Here is a 23186-nt window from a genome sequence, read left to right on the forward strand (position 1 = left end):
TCTCTCTCTCTCTCTCTCTCTCTCTCTCTTTCTCCCTGTATTTCTATAATAAAGCTCTTAAACCACAGAGTCTCTGCTCTGCTCCATCAAGGCCTGCTGCACACTTTGGTCAGTGTTGGGAAATTCTTTCCCTATTTCCTCTGTCCTGCAACCCTGGAGTGATAGCAAGGTTGCTCCAGGGGGGTCCCCGTTGGGGCTGCCATTTCTCCACCACCTGCCGCGTGGGTCAGAGGCAATGCCCACCCAGGCCGAGTGGAAAGCGCTTGGCATTCTCCCCACGCCTGACTGACCAGAGACTAGAGAAACTCTGGCGGGGTGTGGGCATATTTTTCCTATACCACTTCTCCCCGGGCCCCCCTGGACCCCCCTTTTTTATTTTGTTCCCAACACATAGGTATTCTAGCTCTTTAATTATTGAATTTAAGGTTTACCAGTCTTTTGCAGTAGCAAAACAATAATCGCAGTCCTTATTAGTTGATATTTTGTCCTTGTATATAAATCATTTTAGTGCATACTTTGTATGTCTAAATTACTTTTGCATTTGGCAATAATAATATAAATTACATATTAATACCAAGTTTCTTTTCATCAAGAATGGTAATTTTGCTCTCTAACTCACTTTATTTGTTGAAAAATCTTATTCCTTTCAGGTTCACTGTGTAATAAAGATTCATTTCTGAAAATATTCAAGCCATACATCTATTAATGTATTTGAATCACTAATAAACAACTTTCTTAATTAAAAGAGCTTACTGATAAATGCTATCAAGTACATGGATGCCACCACAACAAATATCTACAATCTTTTTAAGAAAATATAAGCACACAGAATATTTCTGAACTCATCCTTTGCTGCCACCAAACATTACCCTAAGATGCAAATCTGACAGAAGACATAACATAAGAGGAAAACTAGACACTCATATCTTTTATGAATACAGATGTAAAAATCTTCAACACAATTGAACACAACCATCAATAGACAGAATTGTCCACCAAGAACAAATGGAGTTTTTCTACTCAGGCAAGGCAGGCTCTCCATTCAATGATCGTCAGTGAAACCCATTCGGTCAATAGGAGCAGGCTAAAAGAAAAAGTAGCACATGACTCTAACATTAGATTCAGAAAACATATTTGCCAAAATCCAGTGCCAATTTATGACAAAAACAAATGAGTAATAGTGGTACGCTCTCTCAACACACCTTAAGAAGAAAAATTCTAAAGGATCAACTGTTGATATCATGCAAGAGTAAGAAATCAGAATGGGTCTTGCTCAGGTCAGGAGCCTGGCAAACATACCATTATGTTTTTCAGGGTGTTTTGGCTCTGTATTAATTTCCATGTCATGTAGTTGATGTTGTGCTAGTAATGGAATTCACATAGAATATTTGTGTACACTGGCACTTGAGTTCTTGAGTTCATTTTCTTTGAAATCACTTCTGTTTTAATGAGACAAGTTATTATTATTCAAGGATGGCTTCAAACCTGCTGTACAGTAGAGAATGACTTTGAATTTACGCTTCTGCCTCTACCCCCGGAGTGCTAAGATTAGTGGCATGACCATCACACATAGTTTATGCGTGCTGTACTTGAGGTCAAATACAGTGTCTTGTGCATACTAGGCATCTCTGTTTAACTACATCTCTAATATTACAAAGTCTTGCAGAATCATAGATTCAGTTGCCTGATGCTGAAACTAAAAAGCAGAAGTTAGTATATTACCTACTTTAGTCTTTATGTATCTATTATGTCTTACTGATTTACTTCTCTAAGAATTAACATATTTTCTAACTTAAAATATTCCACATATTAAATAGTTTTTCTCTTTGAGCAATACATATATTTGTGAATTTGTGGTGTAATTATCAAAGGCAGCAATGTTGCAGGGATCATCTTTCCACTACTGGAATTAGCAACAAATTGAAAAGATATGAGTGTGTCTAAAGACGGATACCACATTCTAAAACTGAATTACTATTTCAACAAATAAGACAAAATCTGGAGAAAGCAACAGAAACTGTACCAAGAAGATTTTAACTTGTGGTCATCATTTACAATGATTAGACATTTAAATCTAAGGCTTAATGAATTGCTTTTAACTTTCTTCACTCCAACATTTTAAAATTGTTTCATAATTTAATATCTCTGGATGAAAACTGTTTCTAGAGCATTGACAGAGAGTGTATTGACAATTAGAAGTGTTGTAAGAACTGATTTTTCCATGTATAAAAATTGAATATTGGTAAATCAAACTCGGTTGACCTTGAAAGCTTAAAAACAGGATGTCATCAGTGGGCAATGGGGTGGCATTTGAACACTGACAAGTGCCAGCATGGTGACGTAAATTATTACCCTGTGACTCCCTGGAATGAAATGCTCATTCAAGGCAACCTTTGGCTGACAAGCTGACTGCTGTGACAAACTTGTCATGATAAGATTGAAGAATACAAGTAATATGGAGCAGGCTGGCTGTCCCAGTGGTACTGCAGAGTTTTAAAAAAAAAAATAAGGTTAAGGTCAAGGTTTTTCATCTTTATCCAATAATGATGGAGAACAAAGAAAGGACGCATATGCATCCTAAATTTGTTTTATGTCTCTTGCAGATTCGGTAGCCAAATGCCAAAGCTAAAAACCAGAAGCAAGCATTGTACCTATGGATAGCTAACTCATAATGATAAGTGATTAAAAGATATAACTGTACAAGATACTTCAGGCATGAAGACATCATGTGCATGACAAGCATGCTTATTGAGAGCTGCAGCTCAGGAAAATGTGATATAGAGGGGTTGCATAAAAAGACAAGATATTTTACAAACAATTATTCATCATGCATAAGAATCCCTATAGCCCATTATGAGAATCCATACAGTAATATGTTGTGAATAGTCCTGGTCTTGTATTCTGATACTAATTCTGAGTACCCAGGAGGGGTACAGGTACCTTGTGAACCTTCTCCCCACCTTAACTTTTCAAATAAAGGCTATCGCCAGAGATTGGGCAGAAAGATGGAAGTGGGCCTGAAAATCTGGGGGAGATGGGAGAGAGGAGGAGAGAGAGGATTGATGGAGGAGGTGGTGGTGGAAGGAAGATGAAGCAGAAGCATGTAGCTTGGAGAAACCACAAGTTATATGGGATCTCATAGATGGGAAATAGAGTAGTGTAGTGGTAAATCTGCCCAATCTTGGAATGTAGCTTGTATTTCTACTAATTGAGTTGTGATTTCTTTGACTGGGCTTTTTGGGGTTGGAGATTTACGACAACATTAATATGTGCCTGTAAACAAGAAACCTTACTAAGGTGATTGGACTATAGGAAGGCTACCTTCAAATGAGGTGATGTGCTCATGTGAGCTGCTATTTGACCTTCATGTCAATGCTGTTCTATAGGAAAGCCAATCCAATTTTTCTATGCTCTCTGGCACCTGGCCTTGCTGGGTGACCTCACTGCTATGCTCCTTCCTGGATGTTGTCTGCTAGACCAGCCTTACTGGAACCATTACCATGATTTTTGGACTGTTTAGTTACTGAACTTGAGTGATAAATAAACCCTTAACAAACAAGTCTCCAACCTCAATTACTTTGTTTTATCAACAGAAAATAGGTTTGAATATTGTATAATTTTTACCATTAAATAAACTGGTGATCAAAGACCATGGTATTTTGCCTTGACTTTTTATAACATTATTCCAATAAAACTTTCATTATGGAAATTATCACACATCCAAAACCACCCACCTCACACACATGCAAACACAGTGGGTTTAGGTAGATAATTAACTATAAAGATCTTTTCCAGAGGTCATGACTCCATTAGGTCTACAATTGAGACAATGTGGATAGTGAAAATTGAAATATTGCCAAATGCTTTTAAATACAGTGAACAAAATTCTGATGTATCCTTTTTTTTTTAATCTTGAAATTAACAGAGTTGTTTTGAGATTCATGTCTAGCCGGTGATTTATTACCTTATCTTGGTTTTGCATTTACCTGAAAATATATTTTGCCGTTTATTGAATAACTTTATAAATTCTTCAACACTTGAATAAACATAAAGCTATAAATTGAAAATTATTGTGTTCCATGTCACAGAAAAAAATGTAATTCTAGTTCCATATCCAAAATAAAGGTGACCCTAGTAATCTTTAAAACTATTATGGGGTTTACATTCCTAAGTACAAGATTGACAATGAAGAACTATCATCACTCATTACTTGAAAGACAAGCTCAGATCACACACCTTTTTCCCAACAGAGTTTTTATATTATACCCTAACTGAGAGAACAAACTAAAGCAACTTGATATTCTTTTCTCAGTTATAGAAATGATGAGAGTTAAGTCTTCCAAATTTAGTATTTTGGCCAAATACTAGAGCAGAGTCAGTTTTATCCAGTGCCATGATCTTGGTAATCTGGTCAAAAATAAAACACCTTCAAGGCATGTCATCAGTGTTTCTGCTGGCAGTACATTTTCTTTAAAAAAAAAAAAAAATTAGCTATAACCCTTCCTGACACTCACCCTCACCTCAGGCAGCTTGTTTCTGGCAGTGACTACAGATGTTCAGCGAAGTTTTACAAAGTTCTCTGTGTACTTCTCCTTTATCCCATTACTTCTTTTGGACAATATAATCATTATAGCAAGGTCCTGGACTTCATATGTATGTTAATAGATGAACTTCTAATTTGGGTTTTTCCCAAATGTCACTGCAGCCCAATACTTCAGTTTGTGTTCAGTGTGCATGTGTAGATCTAGTCATGCCTTACCTCCGTAAAGGTAATCTTAAATGTGTTACCATTATTTCAACTTTTCACTTAACATTTATTCATGTACTTATTATTTCTACCCAGTAAACACAAGCACATGCATGAATGCCATCGGAGAGTCTCATGCTGAAGACGGACCAACTCCAGTTAGCACGTTGCTAGTGCTTTATAAGAAGCATCATTAGAGAACATCAACAATCTTACAATTTGGGAAAACTGATGCTAGTATTGCATTTGCTTTGTCATATATTATACCTGATAGTTCATTTCTTTTGATGGATAATATTCCATTGTTTCAGACAGTTTCATGAAGTCAGGGTGTAGTCATTAATTATATTCACTCTAAAGTTAAATCAATTTTAATTGGAGTTTGTATAAATCATAGCATAACAATTCTCAGATAACTGGTGCCAGATATTAGAAAAGCATAAATGCTGGATTGTTTCATATTCAATTTTAGTTCTTTTACAGTTATATCAAAAATATTTCTTCTTAGTTCTGCGTCGGCATACATCTACAATCCTATCACTTCTAAGGCTGGGTTATATAGTATCACCTTATCTCAAAAAAGAAAGCAAAGGGCTGAAGGCACAGTCATTAAAACACTTTTCTTATAAGTGGGAGTACCCAAGTTCAGATGCTCATGAACTATATTAAATATCTGTGCATAGTGTCAACGTAATCCCACTGATAATCTGAAGGTTGGAAAAGATAGATGGGGGGGAAGTTTCAGGGAAGCTAATGTGGCATATATGGTTAAAGTTCCAAGCTAATCATATACTTGCAGTACAATTGAGTGTCACCACCCAAGATTGCCTTCTACAACCAGTGTGTGAATGCCTTCCCACCCACACATACACTCCGTTCACAAACAGAACTACCCAAAGGGGGGAAAAACAAAACAAAACACATATACCTTGTTTATGTACTTTCAAAGGAAACAAAAACATTCACAATACAAAAGGAAATTCCCAAAGAATAAAATTTCAAGTCAGTAAGAAAATTTGCTGTTCTAACACTCCCTATATTACAAGTAAATGCATGTCTTCATAAAAAAATAAAAGTAACTTGTCCTTTTAAAAATAAATCCAAATCTCTGGGAATCCCAGGGCTGCTCTAGGCAGGAAGCAGGTGGTTGGCTGCAGGAGTTCACCTTTCCCTCCTTTCCTCCAAACCCAATCCCACAGTCTCACCTCAACTGTGTATCAGACCCAAACACACAAATATACACTCCATCTCTTGTAGATAACACAGATTAGCTTCCCCTCCAGTCCTGCCCCCAATCTCTCTATCCCAGCCCCCAACTCCAAAGAGGCCACAGATCACGCCCACCAGGGAAGCAGGGAACTGTAGACCATCACCCATGCCCCTTCTCTAAATTCAATTCCCAAGTCTCATTCCGAGCTCTGTCCCAGACTCCCAGTTTTGCTCTTTTTTCACTCTCTATGGTCATCCCAAAAGACTGAACAGATTATAGAGGAACGGTGAGCTTTCCTCCCTTTACTGAGCCCCCTCAGCTATGGCCCCTGCCTACTCACATTCCTAAAGCTTCACATTTTTAATAACTGAATGTCATAATTAGCTCATAAAAGGTTCACTTATTAAACTTATATTACTTGCTAAGAATTCCCATTCCATAATTAAAACTAGAAGTTCCATGAACTAGAAAACAATAAAATTAAATTAGATATGTTTTCAAATAAAACAGCTGTTTCCACTGCCACCATAGTTAAATTTCAAGCCTGACTTAAAAAAAAAAAATCAATCTTTGGGAAGCCTATACCAATTCTGATGTTTCTTAGGTTAATTATGTCACCGGAAACATGCTACATTATTAACTAGGCCAACCTTATTTTCATATTTTTGAAGATTTTAAATGTCTGTGATTTCAGAAGTCTCACGACAATGTTAAAAAAAAAAAAAAACTTGCATAGATCACATTTTTTTTCTGTTTTCTAGTCCTCTTTAAGATCAACCCTCCAATCTGACACCGTTCGTTTATACTTCATAAATGTGATGTGGAAGGAGGTTTGTTTCATTTCTGACACATGAATAACAAAATTCATATATTCATATTAGTTGTGTAATATATTTGAATAGTGATCAATTGCTTTTATTTTCTCACTTTTAATGGTCCATTTCAAATTGCATACAGACATGTGTACTTTGATCATAGTCAAATCATTTATAAAACCTAACAGGACCCTGGTGATTCCTAGGAACTATTGGATGTGAAGCTTGCACTAAAGCATGATGAACCTACCAAGGGCCACACCCTTAAAATAAGCTGCCCTTCCCTCTTTAGCACCTGCCAGTTGTCAATTGCTCCTTAGCTAAGAGTAGGACTTCATGTCCCTACTCCAAGCTGAGATTTTCTCTTGATTTTGTCTGTAAAGTTATGTGGTTTTCTGCGTGCTGTCTAAATGGCTGAGAATTCATAAATGCAACTGTCCTGCTTTGCCTTTAAGACACTTGTTCTTTGTGCTTATCCACAGCCTCTAGTTCTCGGACTCCATCCATAACTTTCTGAGAATATACATGAGCCTTAGGAGGAGGAGGTGCAGTATAGGGATCTGCAGTCTCTTAGTCTCCCCCGTGTCTTGACCACTTGTGGATCATTTTGTTATCATAATATGCTTCACAATAAAATTTCTCTGTTAAGGGAAAAAAATCATTGAGAGTTGGCTTAATAATATGTCCATTTCACAGAACAATGACATAGCTTCTCCCCTATGGTTCATGGCCTGTCTAGTCACAGGTTCTTGATCTCAGTATCGTTCTAAGGTATGAATTTCAACATTTAGAGCAGGCCTTATGTGAGGAGCGGGTTTGGCTACGGCCCCAAGATGGCGCCTGGGACTGCTTCCAGGTCTAAAGGCTGACAACTGACTTCCTCATATCCCTCAAGATAGCCACGTCCATTAAACTGCACTGCACAGATGCACCACAACGAAAGATCAGATGATGTGACGAACGTAGTCCTGTGCCAATGAACTGTGCCTACGTGGAATAGGGTGATGGGGAATGGACTAGAGGGTANAAAAGGGGATGGCCAAGAGAGGTCGGGGGATCTTTTTACTGCACATAGTTATGTTTCTGAATAAACTGCTTTGAGAAGGACATCAATTTTGTTGCTTCTTTTCTGCTGGTTGGAGACAGAAGGGACAAGTGGTGGCCCTTACAGGGAATTGACGAGTCCAGAACGCTCAGCAGTCAGGGTAGCCGGCTGGAAAGCTCCCAGGTAAGTGGGACAATTCAAGTTCTCGGTTAGAGACTATTAAGTTCTTGGATTAGGGACTATTAAGGTTCTCAGAGTGAGACAATTAAAGTTAAGAGCAAATTTTAAAACTTGGGAGTTGTGGTTTTTCACTTTGTGTACACTCACCCCCAAATTGTAGTCTTTCAAGTCGTGTGCATTGCACGTTGGATAAGGCAGGGAAATTATTAACAAATAAGTATTTTGTGTGTACTTAGTGGTTGCTTTGTATTGAGAGGAAAGCTTTGAGGTGTGATTAAATCGTAAACTCTGATTCTATTTCGGAGAAACAGGAAAAAGGGTACACTTAATCTCTAGCTAAAACGGCATAATTTTTCAACTTTTACCCTTAAATTATAATTTCAAGAGGTTTAGACATACTGTATCTTGTGTTTGTGTACCCCCTCCCCAATATTATGGTTTATTCTTGAATGCCTTTTAATTTGGATATAGTAGCTTGTACTTTAGATTTTGGTTGCTATCTTGCCAAAATAAGTGTTACTGTTTTTCAAGCGTGATCCCCTTCCCCAGTTGTCTTATTTAAAGAGAAAGTTAAACTCATACTTCTGAGTCAGAGCCTGTATTTTGGTGTAAGACTTGGGATATTTTTTATAAAAGTTTTTGAATTGTATTCTGAATCTTTTAATTTAATTTCAGAGAGTCTGTATGTGGTTAATTCGTTAGCAGTGCTGGAAGTGGTGGGGAAGGTGAATTTTCAATCCACTATAGGGGATTTGTTAAATAAATTGCAATCCTTAATTTTAAATAGAAGTTGTCCATTTTTTGTCCAACACATTCGAGCTCATACAGGTTTGCCTGGCCCTTTAGCAGAGGGCAATGATTTGGTTGATAAAGCTGCCAGAGCTGCTTCTGCCTTTTTGATTCAAACATCGGCAGAACACCTGTAGAACTGGCTCGTGAATTTCATTCACAGTTTCATGTGAATTCCAAAACACTTTCTTCTCNATTTCATATTACTAGAGCAGAGGCAAGGGATATTGTTACGGCTTGCAAAACCTGTGCCCCCCTATTATCTCAGGCAAGTGTGGGAGTAAACCCTCGCAGCCTGCTTCCCCTCCACATTTGGCAAATGGATGTGACTCATTTTTCAGAACTTGGTAAACTGCAATTTGTTCATGTTTCTGTAGATACAGCCTCTGGGGTGTTGTTTGCCTCCCTGCATACAGGAGAAAAGGCACGCCATGTCATTGCCCATTGCTTTGAGGCATAGGGTGCACAGGGTCAGCCCAGAGAACTTAAGACTGATAATGGACCTGCTTATACTTCAGCTTCTTTTGTTTCCTTTTGTAAAATGATGGGTGTCCGCTTGGTGCATGGTGTACCCTACAATCCTCAGGGCCAGGGCATCATTGAAAGAGCCCATCGCACTCTGAAAGAGTGTCTAATAAAACAGAAAGGGGGAATAGCCTCTGGCGCTACTCCTAGGGAGAGATTAGTCATTGCTCTCTTTACCTTGAATTTTTTGAATAAAGATAAAAATGATTTGACTGCTGCAGAACGATTTGCCAATCCTGAGGCATCCTACAGGCCAGAGCAGAGAGTTCTTCTGGCAACATTTTCTCCAGGAACTAAAAGAGTTGTTGCTGTCCTCTTGTGATTAAACTCAGAGGGTTTCTGATCCTGCATCCTCTTTCAACCCCTGGCTTTGGTAGTGCCACACAGAGGATCACTTAGCTCTTTTGTTTCAGTGTCATTAATTTTCCCTGCTGTCCCAGCCCACCATCACCACACTATGGGAGAGAGTGAGTATAACGTGTGTTGTTGACCTAAAGGATGGGGCTGGGACTCCAGGGATCCAGGACCACACAGGTGCTTCAAGCATGGTGTTAGAGAAGCCAGAGGCAGGTGCCAGCTCATCAGGACAATGGCCACATCCCTCCTCTTGCAGAAGCCTCAGACCTGGCAAGCATTCATGGCCAAATTCACCAGAGGTCTAAGTCCTCAAGCCCGTCTTCCTGAACTACATTCTTTTACAGACAGAAAAGATGCCATGGTACAGGCTGCCCTGACCTGTTGTTTGGGGGACTATGTGTCACAGCAATGACAACATGTGAGCAGTATCTGGTCACCTGATGGACACTCCTGCCAATCATTATGAGCATGATAATGACTCCAATGCAACACTTAAAGGTGGTTTCCATAGCACCCGGGATAGAGGCACCTCTGGGTTCTTTGGTCACGGGCACCAGGTGGTAGAGTTCCTCCAATAATTGCAAGTGATAGAAGCTTCTGCCTTGCTGGTAATTAGGTGTTCCATGCAAAGAGTCACCAGAGGATAGTCAGCTTTAATCTTGCCAGCAAGGTTGCATTGTCTAACATCATCTTCTGAGCAAAGAAGACATTTCTGCAGAATTCTCAACGATTAGGTCACCACTGACAACCATGATACCACTGCTTCTCTCAAAAATCTCATCAAACCTGAGGACATCATGGTTCTCAATTGTGCTGATGATCTTGTGGCTCGTGCCCTTTTCTCCTAGGACCTTCCTAACTTCATGCACATTGGTCACCTTAAAGAGGAAAAGTTTTCAAACCCTGTGTCTATATACTCTTCTATTCTGAATTTCATAAACAGGTGTCTTTATCAGACACAGCAGAGGGCTTCAACCTACCCTATGAGCCAACATTTGTCATCTAGGTCCCCAGGAAATCAGCACCTTTCTCCTTCACCTGCAATGAAATGAGCCCATGGCCATCCATGTAGATCTTGCTGCCTACCTCTTAATGGTCTCTTAGTGGTACCCTTGAGTTCCATGAGAGAAATTCAGGTAACCTACATTCATTCCAGACGTAAACATCTCATACTGCATATCCACAGACTGGTATGCAGGACTAATATCATCAGATGATGTGGGTATTGTGGGATTCCTTGGGTGCGCTGGCACATATGTTGCAAGAAGGTGTCCGGTATGGCTGTTTGGCGCTTCTGGATCTGAATGAAGGAACTCCTTCCTAGCTTCACTATGTGGTTTTGGCATAGTTCCTGAGGTTCTTGAGTGGCTCTGGTCCCTGTCACAATGCCCAATTTAGGCTCCTAGAAGGTCAGGACTGTTACTGCTGTGCATGTTTTAAATTATTTTTTTAATTTTTTAAAAATTTTATTTAATCTTCTTTTACAGTCCAGATTTTATCCCCATCCAGGCCCACCCTCTGACTGTTCCTCATTCCATACCTCCCCTATCCCAGGTCTCCATGGGGATGTCCCCACCACCACCACCACCACCACCACCACCACCCACCCTACCAAACCTTCCCACTGAGGCCTCTAGTCTCTTAAGGATTATGTACATCTTCTCTAGCTGAGTCCAGACCCAGCAGTCCTCTGCTGTATGTGTGGTGGGGGCTTCATATTAGCTGGTGTATGCTGCCTCATTGGTGTCCCAGTGTCTGAGAGATCTCAGGGGTCCATGTTAGTTGAAAATGCTGGTCCTCCTATAGGGTTGCCCTCCTCCTCAACTTCTTTCAGGCTTTTCTAATTCAATCACAGGGGTCAGCATCTTCTGTCCATTGGTTGGGTGTAAATATCTGCATCTGACTCTTTCAGCTGCGTGTTGGGTCTTTTGGAGGGCAGTCATGCTAGGTCCCTTTTTGTGAGTGCTCTATAGCCTCAGTAATAGTGTCAGACCTTGGGACCTCCCCTTGAACTGAATCCCAATTTGGGCCTGTTGCTGGACCTCCTTTTCCTCAGGCTCTTCTCCATTTTTGTCCCTGCAGTTCTTTCAGACAGGAACAATTATGGGTCAGAGTTTTTGACTATGTGATGGTAACCCCATCCCTCTCTTGTTGCTCTGTCTTTCTGCTGGAGATGGGCTCTACAAGTCCCTCCCTCCATTGTAGTACATTTCATCTAAGGTCCCTCCCTTTGAGTCCTGAGAGTCTCTCACCTCCCAGGTCTCTGGAATACTCCTCCATTGCTGGTGGGATTGCAACTGGTAAAATAACTCTTGAAATCAATCTGTAGATTCCTCAGAAAATTGGAAATAGATCTACCTGAAGATCCAGCTATACCACTCTTGGGCATATATCCAAAAGATGCCTCACCATGCCACAGTGGCATGTGTTCCACTATGCTTATAATGGCTTTGTTTGCGATAGTCAGAAGCTGGAAACAACTCAGATGTTCCACAACAGAAGAATGGATACAAAAAATGTGGTTCATTTACACAAGGAAATACTACTTAGCTATTAAGAATGATGACATTCCAAGTGCAGGCAAATGGATGGAAGTAGAAAGTATCATTCTGCGTGAGGTAACTTAGACCCAAAAGGATATGCATGTAATGTACTCACTAATAAGTGGATATTAGCCCCAAAAGTACAGAATATCCAGGATACAATCTACAGGACTCCAAAGGTTTAACAAGCTGAAGGGCCCAAGTGAGTATGCATCAATCCCACTTGGGAGGGAGGAGAAAGCAATCACAGGAGTGGGGAGGGAGGGACCTGGGTGGGAAAGGGGACAGGGAGGGAAAGAGGGTAACATAATTGGGTATTGGGTGGGAAGAATGGAACTGAAGCCCTGAGGGCCAGCAGAAACCATGGAAACAGGCAACCTCTGGAGGGAGGAGGTGGGGAGACCCTCCAGAATGTTTTAAATTATTATTTCGAGCAAAATCAGTTTTGAAATGTATTAGAATCTTCTTTGTCTTAAAAACTGTATATAATGAGTTCTTGCACTTAGTGTGTTGTAGGACTGCTACCATGGGTCTCAAGTATTGCATCTGGTCATCATACTATGTCAGCTGCAGATATCACTGACATGAGCTTCAACAAGGATAGATGACTGCCCATCATTGCTTCATCAGGGTATAGAATAGACACGTATAATCATTCAGTCTCTGTAACTCAGTGTTGTACAGTAAAAAATTAATATTTTCTACTCTAGATTTCTGATTCATAAAATAAAAATCAATGCAGCCACATCATAACATGGCATGCATGTAAAGAAGAGATGTAGAAAAACTGCATTTACCATGTATAAGAACTCATAAAAGCTATGGTATTGTTTACACTCCCACACTGCCACACAAGTGTAGATGTGTGCACATGTGAGTACGTGTTCTAATTGCCTTACTTTTAGGTTGTAGGTTGGGTTCTGACCCACTACAGTAGCTGAGTTGGGTATTAGTATAAAGGCTTATTATCATGCAATATTACTGAAGCTGCATTTAATCAGATCCCCCTACCACCACTGTCACCATTTTTAGATTTTTAGCTCCTTACCACTTATCCAGGCAGTTCCATCACCAAATATATTAATACCAATTTATGACATAATAAATCCGAGGCTTTCACAGTCTGATCTAACACAGGTAGTGATTCTAAAGTATAAAGTGTTAAAATCATTAGCTCTTCCTTTTGCCATTACAATGCTGTTATCAAGATGCCATTTTGGAATGAGAAGTTATTAAAAGCTGAGAGATTAGAAGCTATGCAATTCTATCTTAGGATAGTCCACCTTTATAATAATAAAGACATAAGATCTCTCAGAAGCCAGTGTTTATAATCACATTAGCAAACTCATTGGGTCTCAGAAGCAGATTGATAAAAGGAGAGAGTAAGGGAAGGAAGAAAATTTAGAAGTCACAGAACACACATATTTGTGCACCACGCATTACAATGGCATATCTGCAGTTGTACTGCATGTGTTCACAGAAATACCACATAAAACTAGACAGTGATAGCAACTGAGAAGACTAATAGAGAATTTGAGAGTAAGTGCAAAAGTGCTGTCGTTTACCTTAACACAGCTAGCTGTGTATAGATATCAATGTCGATGATCAACAAGATGAATTACTTTCATAAAATGTCTCAAAAGAAAACTATAGGCTGTCCAAGAAAAGACTCTTCTAAAAACATATACAGTTGTTATCTCTTGTTAAAGGTGAAACAACAAAACTATGGCCCATTTACAATGCCAGCTTTCCAGACAGCTACTGTCCTAACAATATTACAGCATTAAATATGATTCTCATCTCAACCTAAGTAAAGCTTTGCCTTCTGAACTGAAAGAAAACACTCAAATGTTAGGAACTTCTATTTACCATAACAATATGGTCAGCCTTACCATCCTTCTTCTTCCTTAGCAGACAGGATAATTCTATTATGCAGGGCTATATTGGCAATGCTTATCATCAGCATGTAAATATTGCAGATGATGAATGTTTCATCTACACTGCACACATAACCAAAATCAATAGTCTCATGCTTTTTTCTAATATACAAGAAACAAAACCCAAAATTATACTCTCCTGTCATTTAAGAACTTAAAAATAAAAAATTAAGGCAGTGAATATACGTACAAGATCTCTGACTGAAAAGAATTTTCTGTAATCATTTCTGAAATTCCAGTGTTTGTTTAATTAAAAACAACAACATATCCTGAGAGATACTAATGTAGTTGATTTCTCTAAGTTCTCTTTAAGGTATTCAGAGATCCACATCATGTAAAACAATTGTGTAGCAGATGTCCTTTAGCCTGGTCACTATGCTTAAGGCCATACACTGTACTTTAGAACATAGGAAGTCAAGTGTAAACTTTTCCTTTAGCTTATGGTTAAAAAAAATCAATAGTCATTGAAGTGAACATGAAGATTAATGACTTTAGGAATTTTGGAAATAGAAAAATATAGATCTATTCTAGCTATATCATGCTTTTAAAAACAACAGAAGTATTGGTCTTATAATATGAAAGCACAACTTTGTATAGAGCAGATCCTTCCACTTTCTTGACCCGAAGTAGGGACAACCAACCCCTGACCTTCCCTGCAGTTCAGAATGTCATGTCTTCCTATAGTGTCTTATCTCTGAGGCTTCCTAAGAGATTGTTCTACTTGGTAACAAAGGAGTCTTCAAGGCTGTGGTAGTTTAGTTAACCCATGTGTAAATTTAGTCCATAGTTTCTGAAAAAGATCCCAGGATAACTCTTGTCCAACATTCTAGCCAGAATCCCTCTCACTCAATCTATGGAAGGAAGTATTCTCTATAAATCTGGGGGCATGAGGGGGAGGGAATACTTGAAAACCAGGCTTTGGTATCCATAGTGACAACTTAATAATTCACCTATTCTCATCCAAGACACATTATGGAAAACAGAAGAAAATCAAGAAGGATGACCATTTGTGGATACTTCATTCCTCCTTAGAATAAGGAACATAACTCTCATGAAAGGTTATAGGTACAGAGACAAAATTGAGAGCTAAGATGAAAGGATGGACTATCCAGAGAGTACCCCATTCAGGAATCCATCCCATCATCAGCCACCAAACCTAGATACTAATGCTCATGCCAGCAAGATACTGCTGAAGGGACCCTGATATTGCCTGCTTGTGGACGTTGTACATCGTGGTGCGCACTAGGCTCCGCACCACGATGTACAACGTCCACAAGCAGTAATCCCAGCACTTGGGAGGCAGAGGCAGGTGGATCTCTGAGTTCGAGGCCAGCCTGGTCTACAGAGTGAGTTCCAGGACAGCCAGGACTACACAGAGAAACCCTGTCTTGAAAAACCAAAAAAAAAAAAAGAAAGAAAGAAAGCCAGAACCCTGTCTCAGAATTCTTTCAAGAAAACCTAAGATTTTTAAAGTATTTTACTTGAAACAAAACTACATCACAGCCGGGCATGGTGGCGCACGCCTTTAATCCGAGCACTTGGGAGGCAGAGGCAGGCCGATTTCTGAGTTCGAGGTCAGCCTGGTCTATAGAGTGAGTTCCAGGATAGCCAGGGCTACACAGAGAAGCCCTGTCTCGGGAAAAAAAAAAAAAATCTGCATCACAGCTTTTCCATCTGTGACTATGGGAACATTACAGAAAATAAGGCAGAATTTTCATTTCTTTCTTTCTTCCTTTCTGAAAGAGGGTAACTTTGTGTAACAGCCTTGGCTGTCTCAGAACTCACTCTCTAGACAAGGCTGGCCCCAAACCCACAGAGATCTACCTGCCTCAGCCTCCTGTGTAAACCTTTGCTCTGCCTTTTGCTTCCTGCTAGGAGAGTCTAAATAGAACATAATATAGGTGTTCTTGCTACTCTACTTCTTAGGTCCAAAACCTGTTTATAATATCATTGAAATAATTTCCTTGTTGACAAATGTTTTTAATGAATTGTCAGTAGCCATTCCAAAAGCGTGAGATCGTATATATCACTTCTTCGATTTCTCTAGGAACCACGAATCTTTGTGATTTTTCTAACGTCTGTCAGCTAACTTCTCTGACCTTATCAGAAAACAGTGTGCTGATTTATCTTAGCATATCTGAAAGCAGGCATAGTTTCCAAAGGGTAGCATTAATCTTAATGAAAGCCAGTGTACTGGATAGCTTTGTGTCAACTTGACACAGCTGGAGTTATCACAGAGAAAGGAGCTTCAGTTGGGGAAGTGCCTCCATGAGATCCAGCTGTAAGGCATTTTCTCAATTAGTGATCAAGGGGGGAGGACCCCTTGTGGGTGGTGCCATCTCTGGGCTGGTAGTCTTGGGTTCTATAAGAGAGTGGACTGAGCAAGCCAGTAAAGAACATCCCTCCATGGCTTCTGCATCAGCTCCTGCTTTCTGACCTGCTTGAGTTCCTAGTCCTGACTTCTTTCAGTGATCAACAGCAGTATGGAAATGTAAGCCAAATAAACCCTTTTCTCCCCAACTTGCTTCTTGGTCATGATGTTTGTCCAGGAATAGAAACCCTGACTAAGACAGCCAGACAAGACTTTAGGGGGACATGTCGTAGAATGGCACGGGCAGTTGCAGTGTGGTGTTTGGTACTTCATTCAGATGGCTTTGTCTGTACAAGGTCCTGAGCAAAACTGAAAAGTCGGATTACACGGATCTCTAAGCAACCAGACTAAAAATACCAATAGAGCTGGTTAAATTCATACCTGGATGTTACCTAGATACACTAACTGGTTTAAATGTTACACAATTGTAGGATTCTAGAAACATTTGAGTCAGTGAACGAGATTTTAATATTACTTTAGAATATAGTAATCTAGGATCGGGGGCAGTTATACATATTTCAATACTGCAACAGTAGATTAAAATTAAATTAACCTTCATTTACAAATTAAAACTAAACTTCATTCTCAGGTCTGAGATTACAAATTGATTCAAGCAACCACATACATGCCTGTTCATGATAATATTTATGAACCAGCAATCATATTTTTTTTTTGTTTGGTTAGTTTCGGTTTGGGAGAATTTATTTTTGGCTTGTAGGCAGTATATATATAGTACTGAATCTCATAATGATGATATCTTTCTAGTATATCATGTAATTGAGACATATTTAAGCTTGACAGCCCTTTCTTCTCCATATCCCATCCTCTCCTAATATTTCCCGTTCCTTCACCAAATCTTTGTGGTCTTATGCTGCTACATGTTTCATGTATCAAGTGCAATCTAGGATACATGAATCTAATAAAGTATGCTATATTTGTTTTCTCTGAGTCTGGTTTTGTTCAATTAATGTGATGATCTCCAGCTTGCACCTTTTTCGGGCAAATAACATCTCATTAATCTTCATAGATGACTAGAAGTACAGTGTAAACAAACAACTCTTACATCTTATTTATCCATTCACCTGTTAATGAACACACATGTGTGATTTGTGACAGTTCGATGCAGTCTCTGGTACTGTGGCTCTGTAGTAAAACTCAAAATTATTTATTACAGTACTTTCTGCTGCCTGATTTTGCTCATAATTCTTTGTGTACCTCCATATAAATTATAGGCTTATTGTTCTATTTCTGTAAAGAATGTCATTGAATGTTATAAGTTTTCCATTGATTCTGTAGATAATATACTTTGGCAGTTCATCCTTTTTTTGTTGTTTTGTTTTTGTTCTTGTTTTTTTTTTTTCGAGTCAGGGTTTCTCTGTGTAGCCCTGGCTATCCTGGAACTCACTTTGTAGACCAGGATGACCTCGAACTCAGAAATCCACCTGCCTCTGCCTCCCCAGTGCTGGGATTAAAGGCGTGCGCCATCACGCCCGGCTAGTACATCCTTTTGTATCCAACTTTTATTCACTTGGCAGGATTCATCCAATTCTGGCAATCCATGGAAATCTTGCCACCTCTCATAATCTTTGATTTTTCTTCAGTTTCTTAACATTTTCCATTAAGGATATCTTTTACTTCCTCAATTAGTTTTATTTCTAGTTACGTTTAACAGGTTATTATGGTGGATGTGGTCTATATTTCTGATTCCTTTTTCAGCATATTCATTATCAGCATAAAGAAAAGTACTGATTTTTCTGTGTTAATTTTGCGTCTTGCTACATTTGTGAAATTGCTTATCCGAATAGTTCTGAAGCTTTTCTTGTGGACCCTCGTTGTCTCACTCGTATAGTATTATTACATCATAAGGATGTTTGACCTTTCCCTTTCCCATTAATATCTTTGGATATCTCTTCTCTTGAGTTAGTACTTTAGCTAAAACTTTAAGCTAAACCCATTTGTTATGTATTACCTTACGTGCATACTGAGTAAAATTAAAGAAACTGGAAACCCTTCTCTGATACCTGATTTTATACCTGATTTTATTTTAAAAAAAAAAAAATCAGTTTTGTCCCATTTTGTATAATTCAGCTATGTTTTTGTGGTCTTTATTATGTTAAAATATGCCCCTTCTCCTTTTTTTTTTGTTCCTTTGGTGTTTTTAACCATGCAGTGATGCAGGACTTTGATAGAGGCCCTTTCTTTATCTATTGAGAAGATTGTGTAATTTTTGTTACAACTGCCAGTGGTAGAATCTGCCAAATGAAAACTTTTGAAAAGATCAGTCACCAACAACTCAAAGTTTAATAAGAAATGCATTCAGAATTCTAATGATACTTTTAAGAGTCTCTGGGAAAAAAAACCTGCATGTAAGTGCTTTTAATTTGATTTATCCAAAGCAAGATGCAGTTTTATTTCATACATGAGTATTACAAGGAGGCAAAGTAGTGCTTCGTAAGAGCATCGTTAATCAGTCCTTATGCTGCTGTGATCTTAGGAAAAGCATCAGGGAACTTGTTGGAAATACAAGTCCACAGCCCTACACAAGTTGACTCACCAGTGTCTCTTAGAATAGATGTCTAACAGTCTATATCTGATCCCCGGTGATTCAAATTGTATGTCAAACGTGAGACCCTTATTTACAGACCACTCCCAAATAATTCTTTACAAATCTTGGAGTAAAAAGCAACCCCAAATAAAACATGGAAGTGGAATAAGAAATTAGTAGTGTAAGCTTCAAAAAGTTTATAGAGCATGAAAAGAAATAATCTTGATCCTGAGGATTCCATCATCCTGGAAATCTGAAGAGTTCTTTAATGTTGTATGATATCAAGCTATAGCCACAAAAGAAAACAACAGATACCTTGCTATCAGCCAGTGCAAGTTGAAGTACGGTCTCTTGCTCTAATCCTGAGTGCCTATACTCTCATATTATATATGTGTACCAGGAAGTACACTGTATTATGCCATTGGTATCAGTCTGAAGTAGCTCTAGCCTCTTGGGAATTTAGGATAAAGAAACATAAAGGACACAAGAGTTAATGATTGTTTAGTGCCTTACCTGTCACTGGAAAATAGAGAAAATGGCAGTCCTTAGGGAAAAATTCAGCCTTAAGTGGGTTATAGGATGAAAAACTAGAAATACCATTTCAGTTTATCATTTAAGAGATATCAGTTAAGTATGTAGCTTTACACATAAGAGGAAGATCCTCCAGTGCATCCTGGTTCAATATGGATGAGTCACTTAACTAGTTTTACAAGTTGCACAGACTTATACTAGTTACTTAGTATGTATTATATGTTATCCATGAAATGAGATTTTAAAAGAAATAGATGTTTCATAGAAATAAGAGAACATATCAGTTATACAAAGAGTTTCAATGAAAGCTTTACAATAGGTAATATGGGAATATCTAAGCAACAAGGCTTAGAATGGGGAATATTAAAAAATTAAATAAATAAAGCAGAAGGGCAGACCACAGATGACAGGTGCATGTGGTTTTATCTTGAAGGTTTCATCAACATTTTGAATAATGGAGTCATTACGTTTCTCTTGAATTCACATGAAATTTTAAATGTATTCTTATAGTATAGGCTGAGCTAAAACTATGTATATAATCAATTAAAAAGCAACTCCTCTCCCCAGTGGTAACAAAGTTAAACAAAGGCTAGTTTGTGAATCTTAGAGTTCATTTGTCATGACTAACTCTGTAGACAGAGGAAGCCATGTGGAAGACCTATGAATACCTCTTGGTCTGTTTATGTTATGAGTGTATACCAGTTGTCCACATGTGTACCAAAAGCAGGAATCAATCTTGGATGCCTTCCTCTATCACTCTGTGCCTTTGTTTGTGAAATAGGATCACTCACTAAAGTTAAAAACTTGAATGCTATTGGATCTCAACACTGTGGCCAGTGAGCTCTAGCCCCTTCTTGCTTTCTCAGTGTGATGGATGAATGTGTTTGGATGTGTTTCTCCAGGACTGTTGAATCTGAACTCAGACCTTCTTGCTTACACTGGAGACACTGCATGGACTCAGCCATCTTTCTGGCTCCCTGTCAGCAACCTTCCATTGCTGAGAGTCACCCTCTGTCATATTCAGCAAGGATATAGAACTTAAGTTCTTCAAGTGCGAAGAGCTAAATTATATCAAGAATTTGATTGAGCTTAAAAACAAATTCTTCTCCTGCCCTCTACATCAAAGACTAACTCAGTTAACAGAGCATTCTGGCCTTGTGAGACCCAGAGCACAGAATCTAGATAGGTTTACCCATGACCTCTAGAACAGCTAGATAACAAATTGGTGCTGTTTTAAGGTGGAGTGTTTGTGGCTATTAGTTATGCAGCACTAAAAACTAATAGAATTCTTTTAGAAGCGGATGGATATTCATCTTAACTAGGATTGTGTTAAGAAGCGTTATCTGAAATCATACCCACTTTTTTCTACATTCATTTTATAATGAATATGTAAAATGCAACAGCCATTAGAATGACTTCAGAAACAATTACAGGAACTACAAGCAATGCCATGGCTCTCCTCATACACATCACATTAAAACGGAGGGAAGAGAAAAGAGGCATAGAAGAATACATATCAGATCATGGTTGATCATTCCATCGCTTCATTTATAGAATACTAATAAGTATAAAAATAAAATTGTAGTGTTTGTGGGGTGTATATATAGGAAGATAGGGCATAGTATGCAAAGAAAAACAAAATGATTACCAATAAATTCATGGCAAGGTTGCCTTTGGGAGAGCAGAGATCAGAAGGAAAGGATATGGAGACAGCAGCAGCAGCAGCTTTGTTGCAGAATGATTTATCAAGACCTAGATAGTGATTTCTCTGTGTATAACCTTATGATGTATCTCTAGACGGAACATTCATTTTATGCCATTTTTTATATATTTAATGCACTGAAGCCAATAATGGACTTTTATATCCTTCAAATTACAACTCAAGACTTATTCTTAAAATCAGATACTTTAGTGGAACATCTGGGAGATGCAGATGGAAGGCACTACTTATCTAAAAGCCCATGTCTTTTCTTTTCTACCCTGGGTTTAAAAAGTGGTCTACTTTCCCTGCCCTTATCTCTCTGTGTATGCTGAAGGAGAATCACCAAAGTTTGAACATGGTCGTAAATTATTTTTAAAGGAGCTCCCAACTGCTCTGACTCGCCATCTCTGCAATTTTCTTGCATCATTTTATTTGCTTCTGTTCTTTGCTTCTACTCTAAGGCAGCAGAGACGCTGTCAAGGAGGCTGATACTAATGCATCCACCACTGTTACTTCACTGACATGCTGCCCCTTTTAAACTAATGTGATGGGGCAGAAGAAGTATTGAAGATGAACTGCTGACAGCTGTCCCTTCCCCAAACCCAGCCAATACAGAATAATCCTGCTCTGTTCTATATGATTGCCATTTCCCCCCTCAAAGGGGAAACAAACAAACAAACAAACATACTAAAATTGGAACATTGAAACTTTGTCCCATGAATAGCATTCAAAATGGCAGGGTCCATATTAGCAGGAAGGAGTCTGTCAATTAACTCTGTTTTCCAAAGCTGACATTCAGCTTAAACAAAATAAGAACAGCAGTATTGTGACCCCCAAAATAATAAAAAATATATGCATCCTTACTAAAGAATATATTGTCATGTCATATCATATCCCTTCCCTCCCCCCTCATGTATTTGTGTGTGTTGTTATATATTTTGTTAGTGTGAATGTGCGCATATGTGCTTATCATGCCTGTGTAAGCCAGAGATTGCTGTCAAGCATCTTTTTTTTATTTCAACCCAACTTTATATGTTAAGCTCTCAGTTAACTTGAATCTTACAGATTTACTAGACCATCTGGCCAATAAGGTTCGGAGATCTGCCTGTCACTAGTTACCCTACCATAGCAATGGGGTTATCCATTAGGGCCAGCTTATTATGGTATATATTTCCAAGAAGATTCCTGAATAAGACAGACTGAGCAAGGCTGCAATCCATTGAAGCCTTTATATTTGAACTCAAACATAACACACTCACCAAATCAGCCCATCACTTTCTGTAAACCCTGCTTCATATCAGCTAATCTATTTCCATGAAACTTTACATGCTATTGTCTTATTTTTGTTCATACAAATTCCACTCTATATTGTTTGATCCTTCTCCATACAAACTTGCATCGTATCAGAATCTCTCTCTTAGATAACTCTGATCTCTAATCTTTGTTGGTTGATACCGCTCCATGCAAACCATACTCCTTGTTTCTAAGAGGGCTCTATGAATTTCCAACAACAGTCTCAGAGTACTTGATTTCCTGGTCACCTTCTCTATCCATTCTTTTATATCCTTCAAATTATAGCTCAAGACTTAATTCTTAAAATAAGATATTGATTAGTTACTTCCACAAGCTTTCTATCACCATTTTATTTTCAGGGAGAATACCATTGCAGAGCAAAGAGTTTGTGGCTGGCTTGATTTTTATGTTTCTCTTTTGATTGTATACCATCTTTATGAACCAAAGATGCTAAAACATAGACATGGAGCCTCTATGTAATTGCATGCTTAACATCTGCACCTTCAATGATTTATGCAAGTGGTGTCTTTAGCAACGGAGCCTTGCTGTCAGTTTCTATAGAACCACCTATGGTCTTGGCAACACACTAAGTTGTT

This window comes from Mus pahari, chromosome 12, assembly GCF_900095145.1.
Source record: "Mus pahari chromosome 12, PAHARI_EIJ_v1.1, whole genome shotgun sequence".
Lineage (NCBI taxonomy): Eukaryota > Metazoa > Chordata > Mammalia > Rodentia > Muridae > Mus > Mus pahari.